The sequence below is a fragment of the Pinus tabuliformis genome, chromosome 4_1 (genome assembly GCF_031772625.1).
Source record: "Pinus tabuliformis cultivar Carrire ecotype Pingquan chromosome 4_1, CPIR1, whole genome shotgun sequence".
In the NCBI taxonomy this organism is placed as follows: Eukaryota; Viridiplantae; Streptophyta; class Pinopsida; order Pinales; family Pinaceae; genus Pinus; species Pinus tabuliformis.
The window spans coordinates 881288309-881300460 of NC_142303.1; positions in this window are offsets into that span (position 1 = coordinate 881288309).

Below are 12152 nucleotides of genomic sequence, written 5' to 3' on the forward strand. Positions count from 1 at the left end.
TAGTTGGCAAGGCTACCTCTGGTATCCTATACCACTTAATAGCCAAAGTAATAATCACAAAGTGAGGTATAGACTCATATAGAACATGTCTCTTCCACAAGTATAGTTATCCTAACAATACATCACAAACTTCAAGAGGAGCAATGTCACACAGTACCTCATCCGTGAAGGGCCTGATGTTGTAGGGAAGGCCGCACTGTTGGCTGACACGAAGATCTCATCCTTGGTGAAGCCACTCGATGGTGTATGGTTGTGGATGTGCTATAGTATTTAGGCCTAACCGCTTCACAACCTCTGCTAAAATGAGTTTCTTTTGTCTCCCGCAATCGACAATGAATTGCAGTGGAGAACCCTTCACCCACATCTGTGAGTGGAAGAGGCGTTCCCCCTCCTCTAGATCTCCAGGCTCAATATTCTAGATCTTGGTGGTGCCCACAGTGGCAATGGGCTCCACATCAATGATTCGGTTCCCTTTGTCAGTTCCCTTATCGGGTTCTAATTTAGATTCAGAACTTGTGTCTAATTCAGAAGCCTTTAGCTTGGGCACCAATGACTACTTGGCTCGACACTCACTTGTATTGTGAGTGGAGCTCTTATGGAACTCACACCATTTTCCGTGTCCTTCTACATCTTCGAGGTGTTGTTCTTTGCTTGTGGCTTCGGCGGGCTATCTTGGGTAGCGCCACCTTGGCTTGGTCCTCTATTCTGTGGTTTGGGAGCGCCTTTTCCTTGCTTTGGATTCACAGATCCAAAGTCTCACTTCTTCTGTTTAAACTTCTACTCAATCTTAACAATGTACATATACGTCGTGCCGAGTGAGGAAATGTCCAGGAACTCCATCTCATCCTGGATGTACTTGTGTAGACATTCGTGGTACTTAAGCACCAAATGTTGGTTAGTGTCATTGATACCTAGCTTTGTGTGAAGGGTATGGAAAGTATTTTTGAACTCTGGCACATATTGGTCCCTTCCTTGCCGTAGCATGGTCCACTTTATGTATTTGTCTTTATAGATCCCGACATTGTAATATTGTTCCTTGATGGTGTCTCAGAAATAATTCCAAGTGGGTGCAGCTGAAACAACGAGGGTTCACTCTCATCCTTTTGTTCACAGTAAGTTTCCCACCAATCCTTGACGTGCAGGGCGGCTTTAAGAAGTGAAAAAGTAATTTTTTCCTGATTGGAAAAGTCATGAATTGAAAAATATCCTTCGAATAGATTTAACCATTTATCTATGACGTCTGCATCTATCATGCCTTCGAATATGGGAATATCGAAGTTAACTTGTACCTTAAAAGGAGTGGCGCCTCCAGAGTGGCTTATGGATGAAGATGCATCGCTTGTGGGTAGCCGTCAAAGGATATGGGCAAAGTTATCCATCATCGCGTCCCTGTGTCACTCGAGGGATTCCCTGAGAAACATTTTGAAAGGATCTCCTGCTCCCTCATCTTTCTTTTCTTCTGCCATGGGAGGTCGTCGAGTTTTGCGAGACCGATCTTGCAATGGTTCAACCAGATCAAGCCCTAACTCCTTATACCCTAACCTCATTGGGGACATGCAAAGAAAAACAGAGAAATAATAGACTGCTCTCATACCACTAATCTGAACTTAAATAGGAATGCAACAAATTACATATATAATCATAAACACATAGATGTAGCAGAAAAACACTCCATTTCATTAATAGAAAAATATTGAACTATGCTTACAAAGAGAATGAAAATAAGATAGCTCGGGCGATGGTAGTTTATCTCTGAGAATAGATGTGGTGGCTACATGCCTTTGAAATGTGTTACAATGAGGCTGAAGGGCCTATTTATTAGTGGAAAACATGATAAAACCCTAATCAACCAAAATCCTAACCCCAAGAGATGTAACACCAAGAGTTTGTGGGACTCATTGGGGTTAGTTGGGCAGGAAACTTCCCGACGTTGTAACTTGGTCATATTATCTCCATTTGGTGCATACGATACCTTGTTGGAAAGGTATCTCTAAGTACTACAGGTTTCAATGCAGGACCCTGCCTATGGCTAGTGGCCTGCCGTGAACCACAAAAAAACATTGTTTAGGGGGTTACAACTACTCTGGAAGTTCATGACTCGAAAAATTGCTAAAAATAGTAAATGTTGAAATGAACAAGGAAACAGATGAAACTGGCTGGAGGGTCTAGGTGGAATAGGCGGGTGGCCACCAATATCCACCTAGATCACCATGTTAACACTATAATGAATTATGCACTTGCTTCCATGTTTTACCTCCTCTTTCACATGCCCATGTTTTTTATAATATACCATATAATTCATGTGTAAGATATAGCCCCTTCACCTACACGAAATGACTTACTTTTAATTTTTCTTTATGCTTTCTTGCACGTCCACAATATCTCTAGCTCAAAAGTCATGCAAACTTTCAAAATGACTTCTCCTCTTCTTACATATTAGATTTTTCCCAAAACTCAAAATTAAGCAAATTTATTTATTAAAAATTTTAGAAATTATATTTCAGTGTTTTCTTTTAAATAATGGAGAATATACGTATTAATAAAAGTTGTATTGAAAGTTCAAAGGAAAATGTACATATAAAAAATATTCTAAAGAGTTGTGTATCATGATATAAAGCTTACTAATTCCACCTATTTTCATCTTCATAATTCATTATAAAGCTTGTACTATTTTCATACAATTGTGCATGTAAACTAATACAAAATTTACCAAAAAGATTATATGAGAATTTCTTGTAACTGTGAAATCATGTGGAATGTGCCTCTACAACATCATGAGCCTTTTGTAACCTACTCATTCATTACAAAAGAGATAAGCTTAACCAAACACGGTTGGCAATAAATTGTGTTGTCTGTACTTGAAGGCAAAGAGGCATATAACAAACTTGCAGAAGGATGAATCTTCACATGCCCTTGTACCATTTTCTCTGGAGAATATCTCCAAGCTCAGATTTCCTTTTAGCTCTAGTAAACATTCTTCAACATTCGTGAAACCCCACTTTAATTCATTTATTTCTAACTCACGGTGACTAAGGGAACTACCAGTGGTTTGTAGCTCCCCATAGTCCATGAGTATTTGAAGCTCACATGCAAAGATGTGGAAGACAAAGAGAAGAACAAGCAAAAATATAGATTGAGAGGAAAAATCTAGCCTAAGAAATTTCCAAAGGGTAGAAACAATTGTTGAAGGACAAGGAAGCTTGCCTATGACATATTAGAATGAAGTAATTTCATAATTATTCACACAATTATCACACTAGTAAAGTGTGGAAGATGATAAATGGGATAATAATCTTGAGCAAAGCCAAATATGAACATCATATGTCAAGGTAGTGGTATTATAATCTCTATTAATGCTACTTGTTAAGTGATGATTGTAGTAGGTATTTCATGGATCCATTGTGACCTTACACTCATCTTGAAATCTTGATTAAGGGATGTTACACATATGTTGGCATTGATGTCAACTGCAGTGTCATTGATGTCAAAGTCCAACAACATGGGAAATTGTTGAATGTGAGTTGGCATTGTGAATAGCATGTTGCCAAAGTTACAGTTTGCATAACATAACTTCGAAGAAATTTTTTCTCTAGCTACCTAGTTCAAATGATAATGAAAGTTATATGGTAATAGCCTATTCTGATACCTTTCCAATGGTATATGACACTTCTCCAAACACCATAGGAATGAAGAGGAAAATGAAGTTGAAGTGAAGAAGTTAAAGTAAGGTTCCACCTAGTTAGAGTTCCATCTTATAGCTAAGTTCAGGCCATTCAAGGATGTGTTGAGGCCTCTAGGCTCTTTTCCAGACATCACATTGGGTTAATAGTTAAATATCAAATACATTTGGATAAGTTGTTTGCATTTGGGCATTCAAGCCTCTAGGAGTGCAACAGGGAAACATTTAAGAAAACATTTGGATTTACAATTCCCTACCTTAACCAACAAGTGGACCATAGCTAACATGTAAGTATAAGTGGGATGGTGGTGGCTGAGGATGTCGACGTGGTAGTTGGAGGTGATGACACATGTCACTCATTTTCTACACTTTTAGGTGCCCAATTGGACAAGTGGAAGATGATGCGTGGTAGGTACTTAGACACGTGGTAGTAGCAAAGAATGACATGTGGCATTGTGGTGACTTGAAAAATGACGTGGTAGTGACATGGCAAGAGAACCATGTGGAAAGTTTTGATTGGTTCTCAAAGTTTTGATGTGGCGACTCCTAAAGCCTTGGGATTCACACTAAGGATCTGTTTGGCAGAGTTTTTCCTTTTTATTTCAAATTTTCCTAAATCAGACCCTTACCATCATCTAGGGTTATGCTGAGTAATTCGGGCATCTGGTGGCCCTGTGTAAGCAATGCTTGCTGCTAACAATAATACCCAAATCCATATTCAACTGCAAAGGTGGATTGGTCAATTTTCTATGGTCATGGTCTAGTGTAGAAGTCATTGAAATGTATTTGGCTTTTGGTTCATCTAGGCCTCAAGAAAGTGTGTCACTTAAGGAAGACCCAAATTCCCAGGTATCATGAGATCATACTTTAAGATTGTGGTCCTGTCAAGTGGTCCCTGCACTCAACCATATGGGATAACATTGAAGCCCCTAGAGCTAGAGTAAATGGAAATCTGAATATCCATTAATCCATTGCATGTAAGTGGACCTAGATTCAGATTTTTAAGAATGCATATTTAACTAGGGTCATATTGTGTGGTTTTGTGAAACTAAAGTTAAGCCCTCGAGGAGCCAAGGATCCATTAGTTTATGCCTTATATGGGTCCTTTAGACCAAATTTCTAGCCGAGAAGCAAAATGAACATTCCAAGTTTTCTGGATCATCCTCCACGGTTTATCAACCCTACAAGGATTCCTTTATCCCAATGTAATATATATAAGCTAGAGAAGTTTAGAAGTTGTGTGAATTTTGGTCGATTGGTACTATAGTAGTTTTGTTGTGTGAAGTGTGAAATAAGTATGGGAAATGAAGTCTATGGAAGATGTGTGAAGTTGTTCAATTTGGGTGCAATTAATACTATGAAGTCTGAGTTTTTTTTACAGAACAATCATTTGTGCAATTGATGTGTTTATGCTATGCTAAGAGTGAGAAGGAACATAGAAGACAAATGAAGCTTTGAGTGATCAAGAATGGAAGAAGTGTGATAATGAAGTCTATATGACCAAGGAAGGGTTTGGGACGAGGTCTAAACATACAAACTGATATTGTATGCAGAAGTGAAAGATATAGAAGAGGGAGTGACAAATAAAACATGGGAACAACATACAAGAATTGTGATAATACAGAGCTGAAGACATAAAAAGAAGGATCCAATAAAGCATTTAAAGTTGGTGTTTGCATTTCTCAAGGGATTGGTGTCTCTTTCTAGTTGGTGCCAATAAAACATTTCAAGGAGTTGGTGCGTACAAGATCACTCAATAATAATAATAATAAAAGTTATATATATATATATATATATATATAGAAGTGTTTTGATTGGTTAAGATTGGTCATTGTACTTATTCACCCCCTCACCATTTCAGTGTAATCACATTTCCAATGAGGAGAAACATAAAATGAGTTGTTAATCAATAAACATCATTTTTGTCTTAACTCAACTACATAGTTAACTTGTAGATTTACCAAACAATTGGTTTATCTTGTTACATGGAACCATTCCACTTTACCATTATTGCTTATTGAGAATATTGTCTTTTCCATAATTGTTTCGAAAATCCTTGACTTTTGATGCTTGGATCATGTGTCTTATAATAAGTAGTCACTCCTAATTATTAGGGAAAAAAAAGAGAATGACTATTTCTTGGATAGACTTCATTCAAGTTACATGATAACTTTCCAAATTTGCATATGTAATTGCATTTTAGAGTTCTTTCCACATACTTACCTCACTTAAAATTATTTTAATATGTATGGAACATCTTATTTTATATTTTATAGCTTCAATTAACATTTACTATGTTATTATTTCAGCATCTATTTGTAGAATAAACATGTTCAAACATGAAGGAATCCTATGTTTGTACCATCGCTCTTTTATATAACTTTAATACTGAAAAGTGGCAAATAAGTTAGAAATGTCAGTGAACAAGATAAGAGAGAACATGATAGTGTAAGAGCTAGTGTCGTTGCACAGTCTCCTAATAAGTCATAATGCCTCTTCAGTATAACTTAGGTGAGGTGAGATATGGGTTAAAATATGACATTTTAATAATGTAGAAGCCACCAACATAATCTTCCATCGGTAAAGATATGCTACAACTATTAGCTTGATGTGAAGGCTCATGACTTTTAAGAAAAGATAAGAGTTAAAGTTGGCCCTTAACTTGTCAAAAATATATATTATGTACTATTGTTCTCCAACGATGGACTTGTCAGGGTAGTGATGTTTTAGACGCCTCTTCTCAAAACTTTTACTTGGCATAATATTTATATTTATAAAAATATCAACTTTTAACTCTTTCCTTTTGCTCTCCGACCCTACAGACCAAAAACAGAAGGTAGGTAGGTATATATATATATATATATTCAAACTATACACCCCTCGGAAATTACGAACACCGTGGGAAATGGAGCTTTGTCGGCCATCCACGAGCCATTGTTCATATTGGAGGGGACAATTCTGCGATTTGCAAGCGACATTCAGCCAGTACATTTCGTTCGCGCCAAAAGTAAATGGCGGGAAAAAAGAATGAAAAAGAGTACAAACTCCCGCCAAGTGTTCTGAGGTCTGACTTACCTTTTCTTCCACGCGTACCATCTGGAAGCCAATGAATATGACGTGTCCGGACAACTCCTGCCCGTCCGACAGCTCATCATGCATTCAGTAATATGAACTGAGGGTCAACACTTAAATTTCCAATGAAGATTTTCGCAATGACGTGGCAACCACTTGTCGTCTAAACGTTAGGTCATATCAGGAAATCCGCTCCCTTATCTTGTGGGCCGAGTCTCGATACCGAAAAGCAATTTGATAGGCGTATGGACAGAGTCACATGGTAGCTGACCATTCTCGGTTACCTATGGGATCCCCATATCTAATTTTATATGGAATATTTTGGGAAATGAGTTTTGAAAAGATTTTCCTTGGGTTTCAAACGTTAGGTTCGGTTAAATTTGGGGGCCGAGTCATGTCTCAATTTATTTTGATTTGTGACCCTCTTCAATTTGATATTTAAGGGTGTCCAATGTGGTGGAAATTCCGAAAGGTTAGAATGTCCTTTCCTAATAAAACAAGTGTGCATAGGGGCACCACATGTGGAAGTAAAAAGTCAATAAAGTTAAAATTTGTTTGCAGATCGAGAACAAGAAGAATGAAATGTTAATATAAATGCCTTTGCCTCAATGCGTTGGGTAAGGCAATTGCATATGCATCTTTTTTCTACTATCTCCTTTTGGGTATCGTTGTTATTACGAAGATATTCAATTGACCCTAAAAATTTACATGTTGCAAGTTATAAATCTATCTAATTATTGTTTATACACACAATATAAAACCTGGAAAGTAAAGTGTAATTGGTATTTTTAAATAGGCTTTTTTACGATACCATGGGTCAATACTTAGAAGAGAAAAATAGAGAGAGGGAGAGGAGTGAAGAAAATCATAATACCATGGCTTATCAATACCATATGCCCAAAAACCATAACTTATTTCAAAATCAAAATATTTTACAAATATTTTATTTTAATTTAATTTTATAACATTTTTTTAATTAAATCTAAAAGAGAAAAGACTATAATTACTTTTGAGGTATATTTAACTAGTGTCACACTTGTCGTAAAGGTTGTCCCACTGAAGGAAGTATGTTGTTAATGTGTTCCATATGATCTATGTTGTGTTGTCAAGCTCTCTAAGTGTGTGATCAAGTCTTATCACAAAATTCCCAACAACTTAGCCTCATTTGGCCTTCCTGAACAATGCACTGTGCCGTTCCATCCATCAAGCTGCAACCCTGCCTCTTGACACTGCGCAATGCACAGTTCCTTCCTTCCAGGATTGTGTACTTTCAGTTTTAGTGCTCAAGCCCAAGCCTTGGCCTCCAAAATTGCACAATTCAACCCTCCAGCATGGCCCCAACTGCACATTGTGCATTCTCTGAGCTCAAGCCCAGACCATGAGCTCATGAAATGTGCAACTACATAATCACCAAGTTTTCTTTGCCTCCCAGAACTGCACAGTTCATAGAAACAATTCAGAACATTACATCCTGACTCACTGAGCCTCAAGATTGCGTAATCTGCATACACAGTCTAGCCTGAATTTCACATTGTGCAGTCTCAAGGCTCAAGCCTCATCCTTGAGCTCTTAAACTGTGCAATTACGCAATCACTTGGGCTCATCTATCTTCCAGAACTGCGCAATGGGAAAAATCAGTGTTTAATTGTTATGAAACCAGCTCAAGAAAAGATAGAAAAGATAGATCAACGCCTTAGAATTCAGCCTCTTCAAGGGGGCAACCTCCTTTACATTAAATAAATGAACAATTCTTGGATGATACAAATGAAAAGACCTCCTTTCTGTATATAGGAGTCTAAGGGGTTATAACATAATCAGAGCCGACATAACAATAATAATGTAAGGGCACAATAATAACAATAGTGGGCTTCTATGGGGCACAATAGTAACAATATGGGCATTACATGGGTACATCAATATAATAAGTGGGTTATACTAATAACAATAAGGGGTTACACTAGTAGTATAGGGGCCTAACATGCCCCTCTCCTTCAAAAAGTGTTGTCCTCAACGCTTGAGTAGTTCTTGATGCTTATGTATAAAATTCTTGTCCTCCCATGTGGAATATTCAGCGGGTAAGTTCTTCCACTTGATGAGATACTCTGAAATTGATCGATTTCGTAGCTGTCGGGTTCTTGTTTCTGTGACTGCTCCAGGTTCCAATATGATTTTTCCTTCCTCTTCAATTTCTGACAATATTGCTTGAATTGGGATCTTTTGCAACTTTTGAATAAGTGGCCATACTTCTTCGTCCTTCTTCCATTCATCCCTTGCTTCGTTTATCCAATCTAGTTGGATAATATAAATAGCACAAAACAATGCTTCCACATCCTCATCCTTGAAGAGTCTTCCCATTCGGTAAGGTCGCCATTTTTTAAGTGCATGTAGTATTGCCAACATTTCCTTCTCATAAATAGCTTGCTTGAGATGTAGCAGTAAAAATACCCAATCACCTACATCAAAACATTTTTCACTACGATGTTGATCTACCTGTTGTTTCGTTTGATTTTGCACCGAAGTGGCGTTATCCTTTAAAAGTTGGAGAACTTGCTGTTGATGCTCGATGTGATCTTTCTCTGCTTGAACCTTTTTCTTCTTGATATGTCCTTCTATCTTTTGAGGAGTGGTAATTTCTTCCAGTACTTTACAAGATATGGTCGAATTCATTTCTTGATGCTTGATGTGATCTTTCACTTCTTGAACATTTTTCTTCTTGACGTGTCCTTCTATCTTGATAGTTTGAGGAGTGGTAATTTCATCCATTGAATTACAAGATATGGTTGGATTCATTTCTTCTTTCTCGATGTGATCTTTCACTTCTTGCACCTTTTTCTTCTTGATATGTCCTTCTATCTTGAGAGTTTGAGGAGTGGTAATTCTTGCCAATGCTTTACAAGATATGGTATGATTCATTTCTTCTTTCTCTGGGGTGGTGTCCTGGCGTATATCCTCTTCTTTTGATGTTTCTTGATCCTTTTCTTCCTCCTCTTCATATTCTATGTAAAAATATTTCTTCTCAGCACACCTATGACCTTTAGTGCATTTGCTATCACAATTGTAACAAAGCCCTTTTTCTCTTTTTTCTTCCAATTGTTGTGGTGTAACCCTTGTAGGTTGTGGAAGGCTGGGAGAAACAAAACTTCCATCTTTATAGTTGTGAGGGGTATGCTTCCTGGTTTCCATAATTTTGCTTTCCATTATGTCACAAAGCCCTTTTACTCTTTCCAATTGTTGTGGTGTTGCTCTAAAGAAGGTGTTGCTCTTTGTATCCTCATAATGTGCTATCATTTCCTCCGTGAAAATTGACCACGTAACAAGTTTTTTACGAGAACAAAGCCCTTCATACCATAAAAATTGATCTGGTTCTAAATATGAAGATGCAATAAATACCTTTTGTAACAGTTGTACACCATGTAGATCAAAATATTGCTCCATCTGAAGTATCCAATTTATCGGATCCTTGCCATCAAACTTCCTCATCTTGCTTTTTCTTGATTTTAGGAGCTTGACATTGAAACGACTGTAACTCTGTACTTTCAGATCTTTAAGCTCTGAAATTGTGAACTATAGTAGCCCTTTGTGTCCTCTTTTCAATGCCACCAATCTGATCCAAATTGGATTCTCTAAGAAAGAGTTATGCACAATCTCCCAAGATGACCTGATTATAGACCTTTCCAGAAGAGAAAAATTGTATGAAGTGCCACGTGTCACTTTTTCAACCTTTGGATCTGAAAATGGCATACAAGAAACTACAGTCCGTCTTCTTTCTGTACCTTCTTACGAAATTTCAATCCAATCCCCAGAGAGAAAGTTATGATGATTTTCCCCAGGTCACCTGTTTTGAATGTAATTCAAGAGTCTGCAAAAAGACCAACTTCCTTAGATCATATCTCTGCAAATATCGCACGAAAAGCTCTGAAATTCAGACCCAAGGTTCAACGCAATTTCTCAAATGGGTTTTTCTTGCGACTTCTGAAACGTCACAGAAAAAAATTTATAGTGAAAATGCCACGATGACCTGTTTGGAGCAGCGAAACCCTAGAATCCAAAGCTCTGATACCAAATGTTTTGAAACCAGCTCAAGAAAAGATAGAAAAGATAGATCAACGCCTTAGAATTCAGCCTCTTCGAGGAGGCAACCTCCTTTACATTACATAAATGAACAATTTTTGGATGATACAAATGAAAAGACCTCCTTTCTGTATATAGGAGTCTAAGGGGTTATAACATAATCAGAGCCGACATAACAATAATAATGTAAGGGCACAATAATAACAATAGTGGGCTTCTATGGGGCACAATAGTAACAATATGGGCACTACATGGGTACATCAATATAATAAGTGGGTTATACTAATAACAATAAGGGGTTACACTAGTAGTATAGGGGCCTAACATTAATCCCTCACCCTAGCTCCTTGAGCTCCCCAACTACGCAATTTTCTTCTTAGTCCAATCTTGAACTATGCATTGCGTAATCTCAATGCTCAAGAATGACCCTTGACTGCCTAAGCTCCACTATTGCAGAGTCACTAAGCCTCTCCCTCATCTTGCCACCTAGTTCTAGCTAAGTTAGTGGAATATCATGCAACATTTTAGACTACGAGTTTATCAGACTGATGTCATCTTGTCATGAGTGGATTTCATATGTAGGAACTCTATCATGCTATGGAAATATGATGAGGAAGGAGATGGAGGAGGAGGAGGAAATGCTAGAAGACACCTAAGGAGCTGAGGAGATAAGATGATCATTAGACAAGAAGATGAAGGAACACTGAATTATAGAAGAAGACCAAAGATTAGGACCACATGAAGAATCCATCTGATTCACAACCATTTGGAGGGTAGATATGAAGAACAAAGAATATCTCTTACGAGGATGAAGCATTGGACACATCTCTTATTGAAGACAGAAAGAAAGAAGAAACAAGAAGGAAGGCTTGGCACTGCGACATCATCATGCAATCCATGTCATTAGTTTCATGTCATGTCTTATCACGAGTCATCATATACCACATCATTATTGTGGATTATGTAATTATCTATTCAAAATGGATTCTAAAGTGGAAGTCCAAAGGACACATTCAAAATATGAAGAGTCATGTAAATACGAAAAGTCATAGGAAGTCAAACAGTAATGGGGGTAGTCAAAGAGTCACAAGGAAGGTGACGCATCACCTCTTGGTTATATATACACCCTAATTGTATGAGCAAAGGAATTTTCAGCTTGGCTCCTCCCGCAAGGCATTAGAGAGAAAAACTAGTTCTTTTGGGGAGCAAGGAGTGACCCCAACGCTCCACTATTGGAGCTATTGGTGTTCATTGTATACATGTGTCCAAGAACTTTTACTTAATATATGAAGCCTCATGGCCAACACGTCCTCCATTCATGGATTGTGAA